A 23,902-nucleotide genomic window follows, 5' to 3' on the forward strand; every position below is an offset into this window, starting at 1 on the left:
CCATCATAAATGACACCTACAAGAATATTGGATTTCTCTTATCAGTAATTGCCACAAAAGAGCATTGGCTTGGAGAGTCTTGAACATTTTTTGGAGAAATTATCTTTATCTTTGGCACCTATTCTACTTTAGTTTCCACATAATTTTGGATGATCACTTTCTTCATTAGGCCTAGGACTCTTGATTTAATTGTGATACCTTTTGGCACTAACATAGTGACATCTAAGCAATTTCTAGAGATCTTTCTCTTCAAATTTCTTCCTCACATTCCTTTCAAGAAAGGAAAGATCTTTTAGATTCACCATTGAGTTTGTTTCTTTCCAAGGGGAGAAAAGTTGTTTGACAATCATGGATCATCTTCAGCATCTAGTGTCGAGCATCCATCATCTAAACAAAATGTAGTTAGCATATTTTTTGTCTTAGTTATGTTTACTCAATGTTAATGCTTGATTGGCTGGTGGAAGTTAAAAGAGATACAGTTTCTTGGTAGTTAATGATAATTGTGTTACTTGGCAATCGTATAATGCCCTTCTTGTTTGTAGCCTTGAGATGTTTAGATCCGCATTGTCTCCAATTATGTATCAAGGGATGCATAGGTTGTGTTTGTGCTTGTTGCTTTGAGCATGTGTTGATGTTCAATTTCTCTGTATTCATTGTTACCCTTATTTGTGGCTCTTGTTCCTTCCCTGATTGGTGTGTTTGGACTACCGACATGTTTCAAGATGTAATCCCTCAACATATCAATTGTTGGTGTTTTGCTTGCATTGAGATTCATGGGTGACAATGTTCCAAGTTTCTTGTGAGAACTTGATGTATTTCATGACTATGGCATTCAGTGAGATGCCTATGTGATGCTTAAGTGTCTGGCATATCGTAATGCTTTTGTTCCTAGATATATAGATGATTATTCCTGTTGTGAATAAATGTTTCATGATTATATGACATGTGAATGTATTGAGTTATGCTCTATATATTGTTGTACCTTGTGGGGTGTAATGCCTCTTGTGTTTGCATTCTAATAGACTTGTTTGAACTATGCATTTCCTATTTCAATGACTATTTATATATATGTATGTATAGATGGTTGCTTCTATACTTTATGATGTACCCTGCCTGGGCAGTGATATTGGGCTATCATATACATGTTGCAAGTACACTTGATGTGGGTATTGAGTGTGCAAGTATGAGCATTCCTCCACCTGATTTACAAGTTTGAGTTATCCTCGACGGTGGTTATATTGGAGATGTCATAGTAGGCCATAACTTTTTGCTGTACCCAATCATACTTGATCTAAGTACAATTTATGTTGTGATTAACGTATGCTGATCCGAACCCAAATCAGGAGAAAATATTTTTATGAGTTGCATGTATATATGATTTAATCATATTTAAATTGTGAAATTTGAATGAGATAAAATGTTTAATTGAATTTCCAACTATTGAAGGATGCATTTGGGGTAGATAGATTTAAGTAAATTTTTAAATTAATTTTAAAAATGTAAAATGTTGTAAATTTGTAGAGGATTTTGCTCTCAAAACCCTCTCCAAGCTAAATTTGAAAATTTGGGTTGTGGGCTCTATTGTGACATTTTCACACATCGCCCCATTGCAAATGGGGACCTGTTGTGACCATTTCACACATCGCCCCATTTAAAATGGGAACCCCCTCTTTTTGCTCGTTTTTCGCTCGCCTTCCGCTTTGTCTTTTTAGGGTTTTGGTAGTTTGTCAGTTGTCTGGATTAGGGTCAAGCCTTAGGGTTTCCGTTACTGTCTTTTCAGGCCAGAATCCAGTCAGTCTTGAGAGCTTTTTGAGCTTCCTCTCGTAGGATGCAAATTTTGAAGTAAAGTGAATTCGCCAAAGGTTAAGTGTGTTGGTCCATTTTCAATTGGAATTTTGAATAAATTTGTCTAAGCGTTAATGATGAAATTGTGAATTTTGTCCAATTGAGTAATTTTGACCAAATTTTGAGTTTTTGATATGTGATCCCGGGCATTGGAAATGATTTGTTTTTGCCTTGTGAAGTGATTAAACTTGTGAAATCATGATATTTTGGCCTGTAGGAGCAAAATCGCTCCTGTCCATCAGTGAAGGACCGGAGCTCATTTTCAAAAATCTTACTGTCTTTGCAGGATCAAGATGATTTTTCAATTGGACATGGTAAAGAAAGGCGTGATCTTTCCGTTGAATATAAATTGAAGAATTTCACGAACACGGAAATGCCCCAGGAGTCAAAATCGCTCCTGTCCCTCAGTGAAGGACCGGAGCTCAAAATCAAACATTGCCTTGTCCTTGCGGGATTTGAACAACTTGACGATTTGAAGAGATCAAAGGAGATATGTTTTATCAGTTGAATATAACTTGGAGTGCCTTCGTGAAGGACAAATGCGCCAAAATGCAAAATTCGCTCCTGTCCCTCAGTCAGGGACCAGGGCGAAATCCATTGTAGCTCCCGTCCCTCTCGTCCCTCTCCCAGGGACCAGAGCGAAATTCTTCATAAGGCAAAATTCAGGTAAAAGCAAGCAAGTTTTAAGTTTGAAGGCAAGAAAGGAGGGTGAAACGGATCCGTTGAAGATAAATTTAGAAGTTAACAAAGTGTGATGGAGCCTATAAGTCCAATATCGCTCCTGTCCCTCAGCCAGGGACCAGGGCGAAATGATGATTATGTTGCCTTTCCTCCAAGTTCAAACCACTCCAAGTCAAGGTGAAAGGTGGCAAGGACGTTTTGAAGCGTCTCAATCAAAAACGAAGTATCAAAGGTCGCCAATATTGAAAGAATTACACCAAATGCCTAAGTTCGCTCCTGTCCCTCAGTCAAGGACCAGAGCGAAAGTGTTCAAATAAGGCCAAATTTGGGTTGCTATTCACATTTTGAATGTTTGAAAGGGAGTAAAGGACATCGTTTTGCACTTTGAAGACAATTACAAGTTAAGATGATGGAAAATTTTCATTATATACCCAAGTTCGCTCCTGTCCCTCAGTCAGGGACCAGAGCGAAATTTCTATGAGGGCCTAAGTTTTGAAGGTTTATCAAGTATCAAGTGTCCAAGGGGGATCAAAGGACTTCATTTTACACGATGAAAGCAATGGCAAGTTGATGAAAGCAAGTATGAGCCCAGGACATTGAAGTTCGCTCCTGTCCCTCAGTCAGGGACCAGGGCGATATTTACTATATTTGCCAATTCATTCAAAAATCATGCCAAATCAAGATTAAGCGAGGTTGCACAGGGTCTAAGGTATCTTAAGAAGATGATATGCAAAGAAATTAAACGTCAAAAGGTGATCAATTTGAACAAGGAAGCTATATCGCTCCTGTCCTTCAGGCAAGGACCAGGGCGATTTTCACAAAGTCATTCATTTTCCTTCAAAATCATGTTAAAGCAAGATTGCACAAGATCAAGAATGTCGTTTGGAAGGCAATGAACAAGAAACGAAGGGTTAAGTACGAAGAATTTTGGTTAAAATACAAGGTTCGCTCCTGTCCCTCACCAAGGGACCAGGGCGATAATCCTTTAAACATCTAAATGCCTTGTTAACAACGAATAAAGTGGGCGTGGAATGGAAGGACAACGTCATTACTTGCCATATGATGAAGATTGGTGATCGAACAAGCAAGATCAAGGAGAAAACATTTAGATCGCTCATGTCCCTCAGTCAGGGACTAGGGCGATAATGGTTTGTGTCCTTACCTTTCTTTTTTTTTTTGAAATTCTTGGCGCTAAAACATTTTTGGATTTTATTAAATGCTAGAAAATTCGATAAATTAAAAAAAAAAATCAATTAAAATAGCATTTAAATATAGCGCAAGACATTAATTAATTATTTTTTGCCTTTTAAAAATCGAATTTATTTATTAAAAAACGATGGCAATTAATTAATTAATTATTAATTTAATTAAAAATCAAATGGAGCGCTTTGATTTAAAAGGTCGGCCCTTGTTATTTATTTTAAAAAAATCATTTTAATTGCCTTATTTTGGCAAAGTCGGCCTAGGGGTGAATGAAGGGTTAAGCGCCTATAAAGGGAGGGTGAAAATTGTTATTTTCACATTATCATTTTATCATCTCACATGCGATCTTGGAAGGAGAAGTGCGAATTGTGTTTAAAGAGTGCGATTTTCATTAAAGCAAGGTGGTGCGAAGCATTATCAAAAGGAGAGTACATGCAAACCTTGGTTAGAATTGAGCGAACTTGCCAAGAACATTGAAGATCACGTCAAAGACATCCCCAAGGGTGGCGAGTTGATAGGAAGGACGTTCGCTTGAAAATCACGTGGAAAAAGCTTCAAACATTAATTTTGCCTAGGCGATTTTCCTCATTTTGCATTCTAGTGTTAGCTCTCAAGTGAGGTATGGCGATATGGATTTATTGTTTTGATTTTGAACGTTGATCGTCATAGCTTCAAATTTTGAATTTTGAAATTTTGAATTCCACTAGCTCAATCGTTTTTTTTTTTAGGAAATGATAACTCAAGGACTTATCATGAAGTTTCCTAAAGTTAATCTAATCTATGTTATGCATTGCAAAATCTAGTTCTTATTATGAAATGTTGTGTAGGTATGGCGACCCCGAAGGCGGGAGCATCCACCAGTCGTCCAGCTCTCATGAAGGAGGATCAAAAGACCGAAGAAGTGGAGACCAAGATCGTTTCAAAGTGGAGCAACATTGGAGATACCAACTTGGGCAACTTTAGCACGAAGAAGTTTCGAGAGGTCCCTTACATTGGCAAACCATCACTTGTCGCCCGGAGAATAATCGAGAGTGGCATCATTAAGGCGGCCGGCTTCCCTCCAGCAGTTCAGTGCCATGAGTTGATGATCGAGTGTGCTCGTCATTATGATCCTCAGTCCAGAACGATCGTGTCCAATGAAGGGAACACTTTGGCGTATTTTTCAGAGGAAGCTATAAGTGAAGCTTTCCATCTTTCAGAGCACAGAGACATGATATACAAGAGCATAGAAGGAGCCAGGTCAATGTACGAAGATGATCCAGATGCTTGTCTAAACATAATCAACAAGAACTGGTTACTCAAGAGTCGTCCTCGCCTGAGCAAGATCCCGAACACACCGCATAGGATTGATTTCCAGGAGGAGTACAGAGATTTGATCACCATGCTCAACCGAGTCACAGGAGCCCCTCACGCCTTCTACTTTGAGAAGTGGATGTTCTACTTCATCCAGGTGATTGTTCAAGGAAAAGGAACAATACATTGGGCTAGGATGATTAGCCATTGATTGGACGTACAGTTGAGGAGACTCAAAGCTACCAAGTCCTTCCACATGAGTTCATACGTCATATATGCCTTGATCAGGAGTTTTGAGTACGCAGGACTACCTCACAGAGGAGTGATTGGAAGAGGACCCGGCGAGGTCAGAGTTTGTGATTCCTATGTCTACTTGCATCATCCGCCAGGAAGCAACTACAAGCTAGTTAATGATACCTTCACGATGAACATCACAAGGACGTTGCAAGGTGGGATTCACAACAGATTATCTCAGGATGCACAAGAGTTAGTGAAGAGGTATGGTGCTTGGTTTATCCAATTTCCGAAATTTACCTATATTAGAGTACATGGATGTCCTTCACCTCCATACATGTTGCCGAGATATCCGACAGACAGAGTTGTGTTACTTGAAGTAACAAGACAGTTGGCAGCATATGCGAAGGCATTCAGACACAGACATGGGAATGGAGTTTCGGTACCTATCATTTTAGGCAATTCAGTTGAGGTATGTCCTAATGCTTTAGCCATGGATGACGCAGAGAAGGAGTTAGCTTTGTATTCTTTTTCATCCTTTGCTTTGAGAGAAAGCTTTGATCCACATGGATACATAGAGGAGACAGTCGGTAGGAAGTTTAAGCATGAGTACCAAATAGAAGATTTTATGATGAATCTCTTAGATGATCTTGAAGTGAAAAGAAAGATGCATTCTAGATTGCCTTTGGATTTCATCAGGAAATGCAGGATTTACAGAGTGGCCGACCAAGCTCAGGACAGTGGCAGACATATCCAATCATCCTATGATCGAGAAAGCAAATCAATAAGGTTAGATTGGAATGAGCCCGAGGTCGTGGATTTAGATGCTTTGATGGCTCCAGTCTTGTCTTGTACTCGCAGATGGGTTGACGTACAGCATCAGAAGTTGAGAGAACAAGGCATAGCTATGACTTTCACTTTGGAAGAGAAACCAGCCGAAGGTGGAGCTAGTGTGAGCGAAGGCAATCCTAATCCTAGAAATGCAAGTGAAGGCGACCTTCGATGTGCAAGTGAAGGCAATCTTCATCCAAGAGGTTCGAAGAGGAAAGAAAGGCCAGAAAAGAGAGAATCTTCCAAGAAGAAGCAAGGGGCCAATCGAGATCGTTCATCAGGCACATCTTCTAGACCAGAGAAGAGGACACTTCAAATGGAAGAATCTATGGAATCGATGGTACAGAATGATAGGCAGGAAGAAGGACAAGCACCGCAAGGGTCACCAGATGGATCTCTCCAAGATTATGAGCTAAATGAAGATAGAGAAGATAACGAGGTAACATCTCCTCCCAGAGAAGAAGAAGTATTGCATAAGGAGATTCAGGTCAAAGAGACAAAATCAGCTATCCCAGATTGGTTAAAGGAAAGATTAACTAAGGTGATCGTGATAGAGGACGAAGACAATGTAATTGATTTAGAGAGCCTTGTTGGACGTTCTCAGGAAATAACAGAGAAGAGAAAAGCTACCAAGATGTCCAAGATGATTAGAGATGAGACTGGGTCCAGAAAACTGCAGATAGCTACACCGGCAGTAGACAAATATGAAGGGGAGATCCTAGCAGAGGAATATGATATAGAGACATTTGAGCTAGGTCCATCCACAGCTGAGCAGACACTAGATGATGCCACTGATTCATTTGAGGCATTGAAAGACAAGCTTAGGGAAGAAATGGAAAAGAATAGAAAGCTTGAGAGAGAGAGAGGTGCATGGAGGACATATTTCAGTCATCTCAATGAGCCTTTGGGACATCAGGATCCAGCTAGATCACCAGTGCAGGCACTTCCCCTTCAATCAATTAATGAGGCAGAGAAATTCAGGAGTATGGTCCAGCGTATGAGTACTTGGATGGACAAATCTCATACAGTTGTCGTAGAATTTGTAGCAAGGATGATGAAGACTATTCATAGGGCTATCCAGGTTCTTGAGATAATCCACAACTTGATGATAACAGTAGCCGCTTTTGCTCATACTAGAGATGTTATCATTCCTGTATTGAAAGTAATTAGGCAAACATCAAGGAAGGTCTTAGCGCAGGAAAAGATTATGGATGGAGGACCTCACAGTTTGCTTCAGTGGTCAACCTTACTCCAGATGAAGAGTGTTCTCTTTGAGGACATCAGTACTAGATGTAGCCATGTTGAGGAGGTGATCAATCCGATCCAAGACAGAGTATTTGAGGTACTTCGTACCATTCTTGGCAGAAGGATCGAGGTCGAGACAGATGTGGATTTGCAGGAATTGGAGGATAGAATCAAGGTCATCTTTTGCAAGGACGCTAATATCACAGACGAGCAACATGACCAGATGTTTGCTACCATGCTCCTGATTGAAAGGACTAAGGAACTTGAACCTACATGGGACGCAGCTCTTCTAGATGCATTTGATCAGGTCATCCATTTGGAAGAAAGAATGAAGAACTTCCCGAGATTCCAATTGCTGAGATCGAAGGAATCGTATCAAGATTCATTGCATATGCTAAAAAGGAACATTGGAAAGGGAATAAGATTCTAGATGAGAGGTTGTTATAGATGACATGGCATCTTAATTGTCATTGGTTTATGTCTCCTAGGTTTTTGTGCCAAATTTAATATTTGGCTATGCATTTAATATTGTTGAGTAAAAAGGAGGTCATTTGTAACAAACCCTAATTAGGGTTTAGGTGTCATGATCTTGACCATTGATCTGCTTTTTGATCTGGACCATTCATTGTAATTGAGGATGCTACTTATACCCTCATTTTCATTTCATTTTGTAATAGTTAGATATCAGAGAGTTTGTTGTATTAGAGAGATTAGAGTTTAGAAACAATTTACTTTTGTAGCAAGATTGAGTTTTTGAGGAAAGGAATTCAAACAATTGTTGTACATGATGACTTTGAAATCAATGAAATATTGAAGTTATGGTGTTTTGTTGCAACTTTCTTGGTTATCTTCATGGTTGTTCGATTTACTTGAATCATTCTCAATCAAAGTAGTGTGTTAATTCGAAGGACAAAGTGTGAGACTTGATCTTTGGTAGGATTCGCTTTCCAAACCACTAGCTTCTTGCTGATTGTAGGAACGCCTTGCGTGGTCAACTGGAGATACTTGAATCACTTAACCTTCAGTCATTATTGTATCTTGGATATGTACCTTCGTGGTAGTATCTTTGATCTTTGATGTATTGAAAATCATTTGTTACCTTAGAAGATCGCATCAATTTCAATTAAGTTGTTATTTTATGGCAAAATTGAAGTTGGTAGAATCTTTCCAAGTCTTGTCCACATGAAGTCATTCTTAGGGTTAGACTAGATTAGACCTCTTGCAAACCCTACTCTTTTGTCATTTTTCTTCAAAAGTTTGTTTAGTTTAGCAAAAAAGAACTTCGGTAATGTAAGGCCCCTTGAGGACACAGCAAATCACAATGACCACTGGTGCTTATCCACACATAGAGACCCTACTAACCAGAACATTGGAGTCATCCTAACTGATCCTTCTTGCGAAATCTTCAGCAGTTAGAGACTTTATTCAAGAGAGGATAAGATGCCTTTGGGTATTTTATTTTGTGTATGATGGTGTACAAAATACACGTCAACAGGACCCCCACTTTTTGCTTAGGTTAGGTGTCTTAGTTTCTTTAGTTGTTAACCTTCACTAATGAGTAAGGGATGTCAGGTTGCGGTCACATTACAAAATTGCTTGAAGTTCTAAGTTGTCAATAAGTGCGAATCAACCTAGGTTGGTAGGAAGTCTCTAAGTGTACCTATGGATCAACCTAGGTTGGTAAAGAAGAGTGATGAAGAGCATTTAAGAGCATTTCAACCTCAACAAGTATTGAACCTCTTGCACACCCACTTGAGTTGGAAAGAAATAAAGTTCAATCTATCAAGTTCAACCCTCGATAATGAGAAAGAAGTGTGAATCAACTTGAATTGATAAGAAGGCGAATTTTCCAAAAGATGACAAGGCGAATTAACTTATGGTGAAAATCTGAAGTTGCATGGATGAAGGTTGAAAAGATGAAACTTTTAACTTGCAAGGATGAAGGTTGAAATACTCAAGTATCAAATCTAACCTCCAAGGATGTAAGTTGAAACCATCAAGTATCAAAATCGAACCTCCAAGGATGAAGGTTGGAAATTATCAAGTCAAAGTTGAACCTCTAAGGGAATGTGTTGGATAAATGGTAAAGTGAATTTGAAAGAGATCTGAAGATAAACAGCTGGGAAGTAAGTAGGATCGTCCTTTTCACAAAGATGAGAACATGACACTCTCAAGTCGCAAAGATGGAGCTTCAAAGAATCAAGTCTCAAAATTCAGACCTCTAGACATGCAAGATTAGCAGAATTACTAAAAATGAGAAGTATGAATAAAGGAAGATTGTTGAAGTTGAAAGAATGATGGATGGAAAGATAAAGTTCGATGGAAAGAAGATGAAGGGTGAGTTTGCTGATTAAAGAAGATAACAAGTACTAACTTCCAAGCATCAAGGTTAAAATCATTAAGTATCAATATCGAACCTCCAAAGGAGCAAGTTTAAAACACTTAAGCATTAAAGTCGAACTCCTAGAGATGGAAGTTGAAATGCAAACAAAGATGGAATTTGCTCCTTCAAGTCACAGCAATCAAGGTTGAACTCTAAACCGAACTTCCAAGGATCAAAGTTGAAATGTAAGTGTTCAAAATCGAACCTTCAAAGGTAAGAGTTGAAATGCTCAAACTTAGAGATAGCAAATTACTAAAAAAAAAGATCAAAAGAGAACACATACACTTAAGGATTAAATGAAACGAATTTCAAATTGGCTGGATAGGAGTTGGAAAGATGCAAGTAAAAGAGATGAAATTTGCTTGAAAGAAGATAGAGGAAAAATTTACTAAAAGAGAAGATGAAAATCCAACCACTAAGGACCAAGGTTGAAATATCAAGCATGAAATTCAAACCTCCAAACATGTAAGTTGAAAGCACTTGAATATCAAAATCAAACCCTTAAAAATGCAAGTTGAAAAGTTCACTAAAGAGAAGAAAGGTGAATTCACTAAAAGAAGATGTAGGCGTGAGACTTTCAAGTCGCAAAGGTGGGAGTTGAAAATTATCAAATTTAAATATGAACCTCCAAAGATACAAGTCGAACAACTAAGGAAAAATTGAAGGGAAATCTAACCTAGACGGCTGGAGGTTAGAATCGCATGGTGATAAGCGCTTTCTTCTAACTATTTGCCAAGTCGGCCCTCTACAAGGGAAGAGAATAAATGCGATTTTGAAAACCTTAATATGCTAAGTCAGCCTTCTTAAGAACATAAAGAGGTGCAACTCTTGGAGTTAAACATATAAAGGTAAGAAGATGCACACATTCTTCCATAATTCACAAACAAAATTGCATTCACAGCCCTACAAGCAGAGGTTAGATTTCAACAAGAATTTCTTCAAAGCTGTGATAGGCGAAATTGAAGTGGAATTGCTCCAAGAAGAAGACATCAACTTCTCCTACGTGAGACCTGCCAACCTCAATCCCATTAAGTTGCCCTCCAAAGGAGATTCAGCGAATTCATCTTGAGAACAGAAGGTTAAAGGATCAAGTGCTGCTAATTTGCATTGGAGAAGTAACAGTTTGAAAAGAGATTTTGAAAATCAACTCGTGGAAAAAGGCTGGTCAAAGGCCAAAGCCTTAAGGGGTTTTAACTCTGTTTTCTGAGTGTCAATAATTAAAATTCAGTCATCCTATTTGCTCAGAAAACTTAATTTCAGAATTTGATAATCATTAAAACGAGGAGGTATGACTCAGATTTTCTAAGTAATAACCAGATCTTAAGGTTATAACATTCAAATTTTGGAACATGAGTTATATGCACTATCGTGACATTTTCTGAATTTAACATAGATGACTCTAAGCTCTGATTTTATACATTTGAAAGCAAATTTCCAACAAATCTTATCCAAAGTTCAATTGGACTTCGAGATGACACATTATTTCCAGATTTGCATTTTCTGACCTTTTAATGCGATTTCCAGGTTTGGGTAGGGTTTTAGGAAGAGTAATTTGCTTAAGTATTAGTATTATTCTCATTTGCTTAATGTTTTGTTGCAAAATCTTTTGTCCTTCAGGTTTGATACATTGAGAGAACTTCACAAGGAACATCTCAAGAACATGGGAAGGATTCACTAATGCAAGGACATGATCCACACATTCGAGGATGTGGATGAAAGAATCAACAACATGAAGGGAATCACAAAGAAGGAATTCCAAAGGAGTGAAGAAGCAGTTGTGACATCGAGGGTTCATTCCAAGGCAACATCAAGACTTCAAGATGAGGAAAGCAACACCTACACCTCACATTTTCAACATTGAAATACAAAGAATTGACAAGTCCAGGTACTTCAAGATGAAATCCATCAAGAACATAAGGAGTAAATAGCAATAAAGAAGATCAAGGAAATCAATGAAGAAGATATCAAGTTACCCTTTTGCAACTTGTTCCACTATTCAAGTACATCAAGCTAAGGCAAATTTGTGACATGAGGATAATATAAAAATCAAGAACTACATCAAGCTATACATTTTAGGATCAAGGAGTTCAAGTTCCAAGTCCAAGGCAGGGAAGTTCAAGGTCAAAGAAGGTTAAGGAAGGAAGTACTTCAAGATTTAAAGGGTTAAGGTTGAGAATGCATCACAAGAAGTAAAATTTCCAAGTTAGAATAAAGAAGAATGAACATGATCGAGGAATGGAGATAGTTTCATAAGAGGGTGAGGTGGCATCCTATTCACTCCCAAGCCAATCAAGCTACTTCCACATTAGCAAGTCCAAGTTCAATGAACCTGATTCATCTCATAGTGGAGCAAGTGACACATGGCGCCTCATCAAATACAATTTTATGTACCTAACCTCAATTCTCATTGTTTAGAAATCAAGATGGATATGTGTTCAAATTATTGTAATCATTTCACTGGCTAAGAAGAGTTTGTTGTAACAAACCCTAATTAGGGTTTTATTGTAAAATATTGGACATTGATCTCAAATTGATCTAAGCCATTAAATTGTATTGAGAGCACTATATAAGTCTCAAAACTCTCATTTGTAAAGGGTTAATAGCAGGTTAATAATTTAGAAATAGTGAGTAGCTGATCAATAGATAATAGCCAGTTAGCAATTAGAATAGAAGTTAGATTAGGAGAATGCAAAGATTGTTGCCAAAACTTTGTTGTAAAGGACAAATTGATTTCATTGAAGTTAAGGTGAATTTGATGTGTTATTTGAACAAGTCGCATGGTCTCTACTCCTCAATTCATTTGCTTTCATTCTAATTAGATGAATGATAGGAGTTGTGAATGATTAATGGTGAAATTCATTTATCCATACCACTAGCAATTTGCTGATTGTAAGTTTGCCTCATGTGGTCAACTAGAATCTTTCAATGAGCTTAACTTCAATTGTTATTCACACTTTGATATGCATTGCCTTGATGGTATCTTTATTGATTGATAGTGATTTGAACATCACATGCCTACCTTAGGAGATCGCACTAGCTTTGTAGAGTTGTTCGTTGATGGCGAAGCGAAGCTGAGTTGATTTCACCTAATTGTTCATTGTCTCTTGCATTCTTAGGAGTAGTGTAGTCTTCTTGAACCTTATCTCTTTTGCTCTTTATTCTCCAAGCAAGTAGTTATAATATAAGTTCCAGCAATTCAAACATTCAAGTATTCAATGTAAGACCCCCTTGGATTACCAGCAATCACATTGACCAACTGTGCTTATCCACGAGTCATGATTTGAAAGTAGAAACCTTGGAGTTGTCTCATTTGATCGTTGTTTAGCCCTTATGGCGAGGTTGGTAAACTCACAAATAAATAGAGATATCCCACACATACCAACAATTCATGCAACAAAACATTAATATATATCAAAGCATAAATAACAATAACATAACAGTTATGATAGAATAATGATATCTTTATTGAATTCTCAAATATGTCAGTACAATCCCCTCCTTGCTCAGGTTCCATCCATACCATATATAGATTCAACGGTTGGCCAAGTTGCCAACCGTCACTAACTACCAACTACCCCACGGGAACCTTTCAGCGACTCAAACATAAACACCCAACCCCACTATAAACTAACATGTGTTATTGACCCCTAACATCAGCCCCCCCCCCCAAAAAAAAGTAGTCGTCTTCCAAACGACCAAGACAACAGGAGCTCGAATAACAAACAAAAGACTAAGACTAAGACTGAGAAGGGGGAGGAGGCATCCCTGTGGTGGTCGAAGAAAAAGGTTGTTGCGTTGTGTGGAGTATGAGGTTCTTCTCTGCTATCAATTGTAGCTCCCATGCCTTCTTGACCATGTGTGCGGCCTCCAATAGTTTTTTGTCCTTCTGCTCCATCTGTAGAGTAAGCTCAACCACCTGTGTTGCCAGTACCTGTATCTCCTTTTGCGTGCTGCAACAGGCCTCATAAGTAGTCACCTTCGTTTCTAGCTCAATCCTTAGGTTCTTCTCCACTGCGGCTAACTTCGCACGCTTCTCCCCTTCTCCAATTTTTCTGCGTACAACCACTGGGCCTGCTGCTCTATCTGACTCTGTCGCATCTGTAGGTAGACATTCTGGAACGATCCCTCCATACTACTCAAGGTGGCGCCCAAGGTGCCCACTCCCTCCACTAGCAGCCTGTGCATCCACTCTTGTACCATCTCCAACATACTACTGTCTGGCCACCCTTGCTGCTCAAAGTGGCGTGCAAACTCGTCCGCACATCCGGAAGTCATGAAGTGGCACAACTTCTCGACATCAGCTGAGTTGTCGGCCTCCATCTGTCCAGTCAACTACGCCATTCCGCATGCTATATCGGAAATCCCATGCAGCTCCCCAAAGAACCGTTGAAGCGAGCCTACTGGATCGCTAGGGTCTAGTGGGGTGAGGTGAAGACCTGCCGGTAGTCCTCTGGACCTTCTCTCCTCAACATCAATGCTCTTCGGCTCATGTCCACTACCACCGGTTGCTCTGTTCTCCTCTGCAATCATCCTCTCCTTCTGGTCTGTGATAAGAGTGGTCCTATGTTATGTCTAGCTCTGTCCAACTGCCATGGCATGTGGTGAGGGCGAGGTGGGAGGGTGAGGTGTGAGTGCAAACTGCCCCAACCACCCGTCCAGAGATGCATCTATATCCTCGTCCGTCAATGTATCTAGTATCGCCAACTTTGCCAAGCCATCTCCTTCTGCCATTGGAACATCCCCGAACTCATTTCCCCCTACTGGTACCATACTAGTACCTATCGTACCAGTACCTATCTCCTGTATGACTGCTTCTCGTACTGCTTCCTCTGGTATGACTGTCTCCTGTACAGCTACATCAGGACTATGTTGTATGACCTCCTCTAACCCCGTATGGTCTACCACTCCCCCACTGCCTAGGTCACTACCCGTACGGTTTGGCCTACTGGTACGCTCTACTGCTGGTACAACTTGTGACTCGAGTATAGCCAGACTGATCTGCAGTAGTGACACATGTCGTTGTGCCGGTGGTTCTCCATCAATTCTCCTGAACAACACCCCTACTGGTCTTACATCGCCTACGAGGCTGGCCACTGTACGTGCTTCCTGCGGTACCAAGTGCACTGAAGGGGGCAATTCGCTTGCTTTTCCACTGTGCTCGGAGTCCTCCATGCTACTCTTCCTCCTCCCCTTCTTGTTGTTGTGATTCCACTTCCCCTTCATCCTCTCCTGCCATGTGTGGTGCCATACGGAATCCCTCATCTCCACTCTTCTTCTCAGTTTCTTCGACCTCCTCGAAATCCGCGGTACTGTTGTCATCTTCAACTCCAACGGACTCGTCCAACTTCCTCCTCTTTGCCAGCTGCGTGGTGTCACCAAGAGTGTCCAGATGGGCATAATAGTACATGGACGGCTTATTGGGTTCCACCCTTCCGCGCGATTTGAAAGTAGCCCACATTTCTGGCGGTACTTGTAGGCGTACAACATCCAGGAATAGACTGATGGCGTGGTGGCACATGTAAAATGTCTTGTGTTCTAGCTTGAGGAAATCATGAATCCTCTCAGCTAAAAGCTGCCCCCAGTTGTACACCTTGCCACACTTAATGCCATTCATCAACCCTATCATCCAGATGGCTATATCGAATGCACGGCTAGCCCCTGTGAGCTGACATTTTACCAAGTCCATCAGCATTTTCCATTCTCTTGGTTCGATAAAAGCACACTTCAATCCCCTACTGTCAAACTAGGCGCTCTTCCATTCCTCTTTTGTCAGGTCATCTCTGCATACCAAGTCCAGCAGCCACTTCTTTTTCTCCTTGGTGAGTTTCTTGGCCGGTTTCGCTGCAAATGCTCCCTTCTCGGGTATACCAAACACCCTCTTGAAGTCTTCCACCTTGAAGGAACTTCGTACCGTGCAGCCTTGAAACTGAATGATGGAAATCCTTTCCTGGTGGTTGTATCCAGACACCATGGTCCACAACACCGACTCAAAATCCTTGATGTTGTATGTCAGCATCTGAATGGCATGGTCTACCTGTGCTTTCTTGAGTCCTTTATCACATGGTCGGGAGGGGTTTCCTCCCACCATGTATGACATTCGCTACCAGTCACGCTCTCAAAGGCTACATTCTCAACAATGATTCCCTCCGAATCCTTCTATACTCTTGGCCTAATTTTGGCCTTCTTGCTGCTGCTGGCTGGGTCTGTAACGGTCATGGTTGCATTGTAACTGCTTTGCCCTGTTTCCTTGTTTTTGTCTAGTCCTTGACCGTTATTATAACAGTCTGCAAGTGTGACCCAACAATTTGAACAGACCATTGGGCCAACTGCTGCCTCAACATCATACGGATTAGTCTGTACACTTCCCTTCCCTGACCGTACGACCTCTTTCACCTGCACAAACTCTGCACTCAACTCTGCACGAATGACACAAATCTCTGTACTAATGCCTTTGAACTTTTTATGTGATTCCTCTCGGCATCGACAAACCGTACGGTCCCCTTTCTTCTGCTCGTACGGTATTCTTTCCCCTTGCGTTAACAACCGTACGCTATCGTATGAACTTCCAATCTCCTCGTACAGATTGCAATGTATGTCGTACGAATTACCTTGTGCCCACCATATGTCATGATATGAATACCGTACGCCGTACGGACTGGGTCGTGGGGGTCGACACAAATTGTATGGCCTTGGTGTGATCATCGTACACTGTATGGTGTTTTTCTCTGTGATTGTCGTACAATGTTTTGCTTGGTATCTTGCTCTGTGGTCGCTGTACGATGTTTGACTCTGTGGCCGTTGTACGGTGGTTTTGCTCTTTGTTTTCTCTTCCGTACGCACAATCCATACGTTGTACAGATCAGGATGTGTGCACTGTGTTCTTTGCTCATTCGTACACGCAATCTGTACGCCGTACGGACTCCACTTGCTTGTTGTGTGTGTTGGTCGTACGACCCTTCCTGCACTCTCCTTTTCTCCTTTGTCGATTCTGCTTCCACTGTCTTGACTTTGCCTGTGTGCTGTGTACAAATGGGCTCTGTAGGGCTTTATATAATCTTTTGACCTTTTATGGGTTAGGGTTAGGCTCAAATATTTTATTCTTTTTATAAAATAATTGCCTCCTTATTAATTGTATTTTTCCCTTATTTCCATCACCTTTGCCTTACAAAATTTTTTATGCTTATAAACCCTGGCCTTTTTATTTCTTCCACGTACTTTTCATTTCTGATTTTCAATACCCCCTTGTTTAACAATTGTTTTAAAGTCTTCAAGCAATAATATTTTTTAGATTCAACCTTTCGTACCTTCAATATAGTAAGGTATCCCAGGTTTGTTTTCGTTATGCATTCGACCCTTTTTGATCTTCAGGATAGCTTGTTGCCTTTTCAGATGCTTCTAAATTTTTTTGCCCCCTCAATTTCCTCTTTGCTGTACTGATACCTGATTTTTTCTTTGTTGTTCCCTTGCCATGCGTTCTGTTTTCCTTCCATCTTTTATTTAGCCCTTTGTCAGCATCTTCGCTTCCTATGTTCCTCTTTACACCTGAGGAACCACCCTAGGGCCTTACCCTTATCTCCAAATCGTGCAACCACATACATACGTGCGACATCCTCCTGTAGCATTCTTGTGCACAACACGTCCCCACATACTCCAGGTCCCATATCTTGTCAACTAATGGAGCTGGTCCCACCCCCTTATACCGCCCGTCAATGTAGCGGCCTCCGTACTATTGATACCATTTTACTTATTCTCCGTCAACTTATGGAGGTTCTGTACGGTTGGGGATCACCCGGTACAATGAATTTGGTCCAGCTTCCAATTCGCCTGGCTGGGAGTCGATGATGAATTGGTCTTCCATTTTCAGCACCATCTTTAAGCAGGGACCAAGAGTTGCCCCGTACTCTTCTAAGTCAAGTTCTTCCTCCAGGTCTACAGGTTCCTCCTCTTTATTTGCATTTTGGGCTTTCCTTCGCACTTCGACCTCTTCATCAATATTGTATGCTACGTACCCTTCTCGAAGACCTTCATATGGGGCTCGCTTCTTCCAATGTCCTGCAATCTGTACCCATATAGCTGGATCCCCAAAATACGCGTTTGTCAAATGCTTGTGGGTCTTGGGTCCTAGGTCTTGGTGCGTGTGGAGGCATTCTAGGACATTGTGCTATCCCTAACTCCATTGCTAAGCTCCTTTAGGACAAAAGTTGTCATGACAACTTTTACAACTTTCCACTTTTTGCTTTGCCAACCTAAACAACCTATTACAAGTCATTACACAAGACTTTTTAAGCATTCCTAAGACCATTCTAAACCTCTCTAATGCTCACACCAAGTTATGCCACTTTTGACCATCAAGAAGGTCATTTCAACTACTCAAACTATCACCTATTCACAAAGTGCAAACCTAGGAAGAAAACCAACTCAACTAGGCCTACACTTGACTCAAAACAAACATCACACACACTCCTTGGACCCTCCTAGAGTCCTTATTAGGAACCTGACTTGGCTAAGGTCAGTACAAGCCAAAATTGTGAAAGGACTATAAGCATAAGTCCTAGGTGCTCCTGCACCAAATACCAATTCTTTAAAGGCCCAAATTACAATACAAATGAAAAGCTAAGATAACTGGAATTAAGGAACAAAAATAAGCTTAAGCTCATAAAACAAAGTAGATCACATGCATTCTGAGATAGTTGTTAAAAATAAAGGTAGCCAGCTCAACTATTTGCATGATATAACAAATTGGGGTCTGCTTCTGAAACCCAAAGTTTAAAAAATGGAAAGAAAAGGCACGAGTTTAGTAAAATGATTGACTAGCATTAACAATGCCAAGGTTAATTATTGGAAGGCTCAATCCCAATATAAATGAAAACTTCAAAGCCTGGATCCCATGATAAAATTAAATACAGCACACATCCACCAGTTGCCAAAAACTCAGATTATACTGGTTACCAATGATTTCGGAATGCAAAAATATCTAAAAAAATTTATATTTGAAATGAACTCTATGCCACAAAGCAAACCATTGAAAAATCCACTTTATATTGAAGGTTCTACTTCTACCCAAAACATATTTCCTCTCCAAAACAATGCTTCTTCGCCAGAGTATTATTTTAAATCACTAAAATTTGAAACTGAAAAACAGTCAAAAAGAGCAAATGGCATACGTAGAATTTCCAGATGACATTGTGCAAATATCCCAGAGCTTAGTTGTCTGGTCTTTTCCATTGGAGATAAAGTACCGCCCATCACCGCGACTATCGATAAAAGTAATACCTGCCAAGTGCCCAACCAGACTCCCTGCTGGTCGTGCTCCAGATGTACGGCATCGGCGATCCCAAACCTATAATAAACACACATAAAATAAAACCAATAAAATGTATTGCATAAGCTAGACAGAACAAACACTAGGCTTTCATAAACAAAAAACACACAGAAAGAAACACACGAACAGAATACCTTGCAGCAGTTATCATCACTTCCGGAATAAATTAAGTGACAAGTTTCATCTGCAAAGGCCACAGTATTGACATCATCCTGCAAAAATAAAGCAAAAGCATACTTTTCAAATAAATGAAGAGTTGTTGTATGATATTAAATACTGCTGATTTCAGATTATCAAATAATTTCAAATAAGAATCATATGCAACAAGGAAGACTTTTGGACTAATATAAGAAGGTAAGATGTAGATGTAGACATTGTCACGAATGTTGAAATAACAAATTCATAAAATGCACCCTATATATTTCGCACTAATTTGTAAAACCACAGCAGAGCATAATCACTCAGTTTCCAAGCTCTTCATTCAATATTACTATTGACTTTATGTCCTGATATCAAGACCATTCAGATGTTTCAAGTGCCCAGGTATATGATCCAGCTATGATCACATGTAACTTTCTTTGGGAACATAGTACTTATATTATTTTCTATTGCACAGCACATGTTTAGCTAAACTTGAAATTGCAATACCAAAGAATACTAACTATATTTTGCCAAACTTAATGCATTTTTAGCCATTAACGGATGGAAAATATAGGGCACTACCTTATGAGCTTCTATCTGTAAAGCAAGCTTGTTCGCTTGTAGATCATAAACATATATAGATTTGTTACCGCTGCCAGCTACAAGTTCCCGTCCATCAGTTGAATATTTAACAGAAAAAATTCCAAAGGGGGGATAACTCTCTGCTGTTGGATCGCTGGAGAAGTCAATTACATTGGAGAAATCTCCTATTTGATCTAGGTACATGTTAGGTTCTAAGAAGTCTACATCTTGATCTATGGGCATGTCAGGTCTTTCGTGAATTCCCTGCATTGATTCAGTCCATCAAACATCTCCATTATCTTCTATTATTCTGTTTACAATATGAAACTATGGAAAAAGTAGCACAGATCAAACTTCATTATATTTACATTCAGTGCATCAATGTCAGAGAAAAAATCATATTTTAATATATATGCATATCATAACTCTTTTGTTCATACTAGCTTAAAAAATTGGGGCTTCTGCCTATGTTCATATTATTTTTACCATATGAAATGAACATGATATGCAAATCAATGTACAAAATATACCGTGCTATATGCTAGCGATTCAGTGCCGATGCTTCCAACATTCACAATATGTACAGCAGTTGTGTTGGTAGCATAAACCTGAAAAAATAACAACAAATGTGAATATTGTATGTTCATGAGAATTTTGCACTATATATGTTTTTTTGTATCTTCAAAACATAAAGGCAGTTTCTACCCTTTTGTTACTCATTAAAGACAAAATAACTATAAGATGCATTAGCATAATAATGCACGTATGGAAGTCGGAGACAAAATTAATATTTCAGATATTATTCAAATACTCCTCCATCTGGGTGGGTGCCCTGACTCGATTGATAAAAGCATCTTATTGTAGGAAATAGGTCGCAAGGTTTAGTCATCGCCCATCTCCGTGGTATGAGAGGGCGTGTGGACACAATGTCACCGGTCACATGAAAAAGTTTACCAAGCACATTGCGATTTATAGAAAGGCTACTTGATTCTTGTAATCTAAAAAAAATAGTCCACCCACTAAATTGGATTAGAAACAAATTTAAACCTTAGATTAGATTATGATCAGTAAGAAAACTTCATTGATGATAAGCGAGACATATTGACAAATAGCATAAATTACATCCTAATTTAGACCACCTTTTTTAAGAACTTTGAAACAAAAACCCAATCAGCGCACAACTATATTTCCCCAAGGATGAATGGGAAAGCTCAATTGAAACACCTGACAACAGCTTGATAGATTCTGCACAGTTGTTCCAGAAAATGCTTTGACACATTTTGTAGGAAAATACACAAGTTAGACATTGTAATAACAACTAGACTTATTAGTCTACTCAATATTGTATAAATTCTATAAGGCGAAGAGAATCCCATGAGTTCATCTGATCATTGTTTACTTTATTCAGATGAGGCAGCATGTTGAACACTGTTGATGACACCCCAATGCCAAGTTGGAATATCATTAAGAATAGAATTGCCACTGAAATCATTCTGTTGATGAGTCTTTAGTTTAAAGTTATGAATATCTTCAATTTCCAAGACAATGTCCAGAATTAAAATGCACTTGTGAAATTACCAAACAAGCTCGCTATTAAAAGTACCATAATATATTTGCATTCAAATATGTTTAGAAGAAACCAGCGTACAAACTTCACATTGAAGCCCGATCTAGGATTTGCCAAACTCACAAGTTACCGCTGATCAGGCGAAAGTGCTGTGTCAGTGACCGTCCAACGTATGCCCCTGGGAAACAGATTCTTCTGAACTTCCCATCCCTTCTCCACATTGTATATTCTTATACGAGGGTACTGTTTCATAGGACCACAAGAAAATCATCTAGGTAGGATACTAACAAATCTTATAGAGCAGAGTTACTCTAGTGCTCTTCTAGTTTTATTTTATCTTTCTTTGAAATGAGATAAAGGGAAAAATGAGTGTTTCAAATGGAATTTTTTTAGTAGAAGCCAGCTGTGGTAAGAGCTTACAATTCCCTTAAATCCAGCCACAAACAGGGAGCCATCTATTGAAAATTGTCCCACGTAGGCTTTACTGTTTAACAGTAACTAGTCAACTTGAACTGGGCCACCAGTTGGCATATATCTGCTGGCAACGTGACAGCGATCTGCTGCACTAAATTTCCCTCTACCAGACACATTTGCTTCTCTGCCTGCGAGCATAGAAATCGTTGAAATACAGCCCTTCTGGTTTTTCCCGTATACCCTGGATAGCATTCCATTTGGGGCTGTACTCAATTTTGTTATATGTGCAACTTCTTGGTTCAGAGGGGGTATGTCTTCTCTTTTTTCTCTTCCGCGCATACTTGCATTCGAAAGCTCCTCTTCGTGTGTATAATCTAAAAAGATACCAAATGGTTCTTCAGAAGAATCATCCATACTAAACCCTTCATAACTTCCATCACTGTTATCCTCCATATCAAAATGGTTTGGAGGTTGGGAATTCTACATGACAACATTTGTCTTCTGATTGCGTCTTCTGGTCTTTGATTAATTTGGTCTCGATTTCCTGCCATCATTCGCAACTGAAGAGCTCCAGCAACCCGAATGGTTGGAAGAGTAAAACCAATTGGTTTTCTTTTTTGATGTCTCTGGGTGGTTCTATAAGTTATTTGATCGTGTAATTGGTTTTCTTTTTTGATGTCTCTGGGTGGTTCTATAAGTTATTTGATCGTGTACGTTATTCATTCCTTAACAATGCTTTATGATGTCCTCTTGGCTGAAGCTGGCATGCATACATAAAAAGTAGAAAGTATGGACACGCACGCACCGTGGCCCAACTTGATTGTGGAAGAGGACTTAAGTTGTAGGAAAAGATTTGGAAGAAATAAAATAGTAAGTGGTTGAACAGGACTTAAGTTGTAGGAAAAGATTTGGAAGAAATAAAATAGTAAGTGGTTGAACAAGTGGGACATAAACTTACATGACTATCCCAGCAATAAAGAGGAAATAAAAAAGTGGGTGTTAGAGAAATTCAGGTATGCCATGTAGATAAACCAGCTAGGTAGAAAAAAAACATGCTATATTAAAGAGTTCAACCCTATGTGGGAGCATGATGAAAAAGATTATCTAAGATCCGCGATTAATGGTAAGGCCAAAATTCTAATGGCTCAACTAAGGACTGGATCTCATCACTTGAAATGTGAAACAGATAGATGGAAGGTGTCAAAAGAAGATTGGGAAGAAAGAACATGCATTTTTTGTAATAAGAGAGCAGTAAAAATAGAATGGCATTTCATTATGGAGTGTGCAGCATATGATGACATTTGCAGCCAATTTGTTAACAAACTAAAAGTGGGCAGTTTGAACAAGCTTTTTGAAGAGTCAAGGTTTCACAAAACAACGAATCTCTTAATCAAGATTCATAAGAGGAGATCTAGCATGGAAAAGAACCTGAAATTAGGCTAATTTGGAGCATCTAGGTCCCTTAGACCGTTGGGTCTTGTGGACGTCATTAAAACTCCTTCATTCCTTCATGACTCATCATTTTTTAAAAGAGTAAATCAAGTTTACCAACAAAAAAAAAACCAAGGGAAAGACAACAACAAAATGTGAAGAAAAAAGCACATCACCAAAAGACACTTGACTAAAACGGAGGTCAAAAAGTGTGGTAAAGTGAAGGTTCAAAGAAGAGTTATCTGTTGGCATTATGTGAACCGGCATGAGCCTTATGTGAACTGGCATGAAGACATAATGATATTGTATGTTGTCATTGATGTCAATATGAGACATAGTGTGAATCGGCACATGTGATAAGTAAAGAGAGAGGAACCGGCATATGTGTGAACCGGTTTATATGCCAAAGTGAAGCGGCATATTTGTTCAATAATGAACCGGCATGTAGTTATGGGAACTCGCACATGGAAGCACTGTATGGCTACTGGTTGGTAGGCAGCTTCCACTTTCGGGGTTTCCGGTTGGAGTACCTCAAGTCTGTGTGACTCAATCGGTGATCCTTGTGTGATGAGTTAGTAGTATGATGGAGGACAGATCGTGTTGCCACGTAAGCTCTATGCACGTGAAGGATCTTGCATCAAGATGACTATTCCGATCTACCTTGGGAATGTGTGAAGTCTGTCAAACGGTGATAACGTGTGATGGGTTATCAGCCGCCATGTAAACGGTG

At 39.6% G+C, this 23,902-nt stretch overlaps 1 pseudogene; it reads right to left on the reverse strand.

Moving 5' to 3' along the window:
- LOC131858159 (LEC14B protein-like) overlaps positions 1–22,266 on the reverse strand; it is a 47,997-nt pseudogene extending 25,731 nt beyond the window's left edge.
- Between the last annotated feature and the right edge of the window lie 1,636 nt (positions 22,267–23,902).

Source organism: Cryptomeria japonica, chromosome 9 (genome assembly GCF_030272615.1).
Source record: "Cryptomeria japonica chromosome 9, Sugi_1.0, whole genome shotgun sequence".
NCBI classification, from domain to species: Eukaryota; Viridiplantae; Streptophyta; class Pinopsida; order Cupressales; family Cupressaceae; genus Cryptomeria; species Cryptomeria japonica.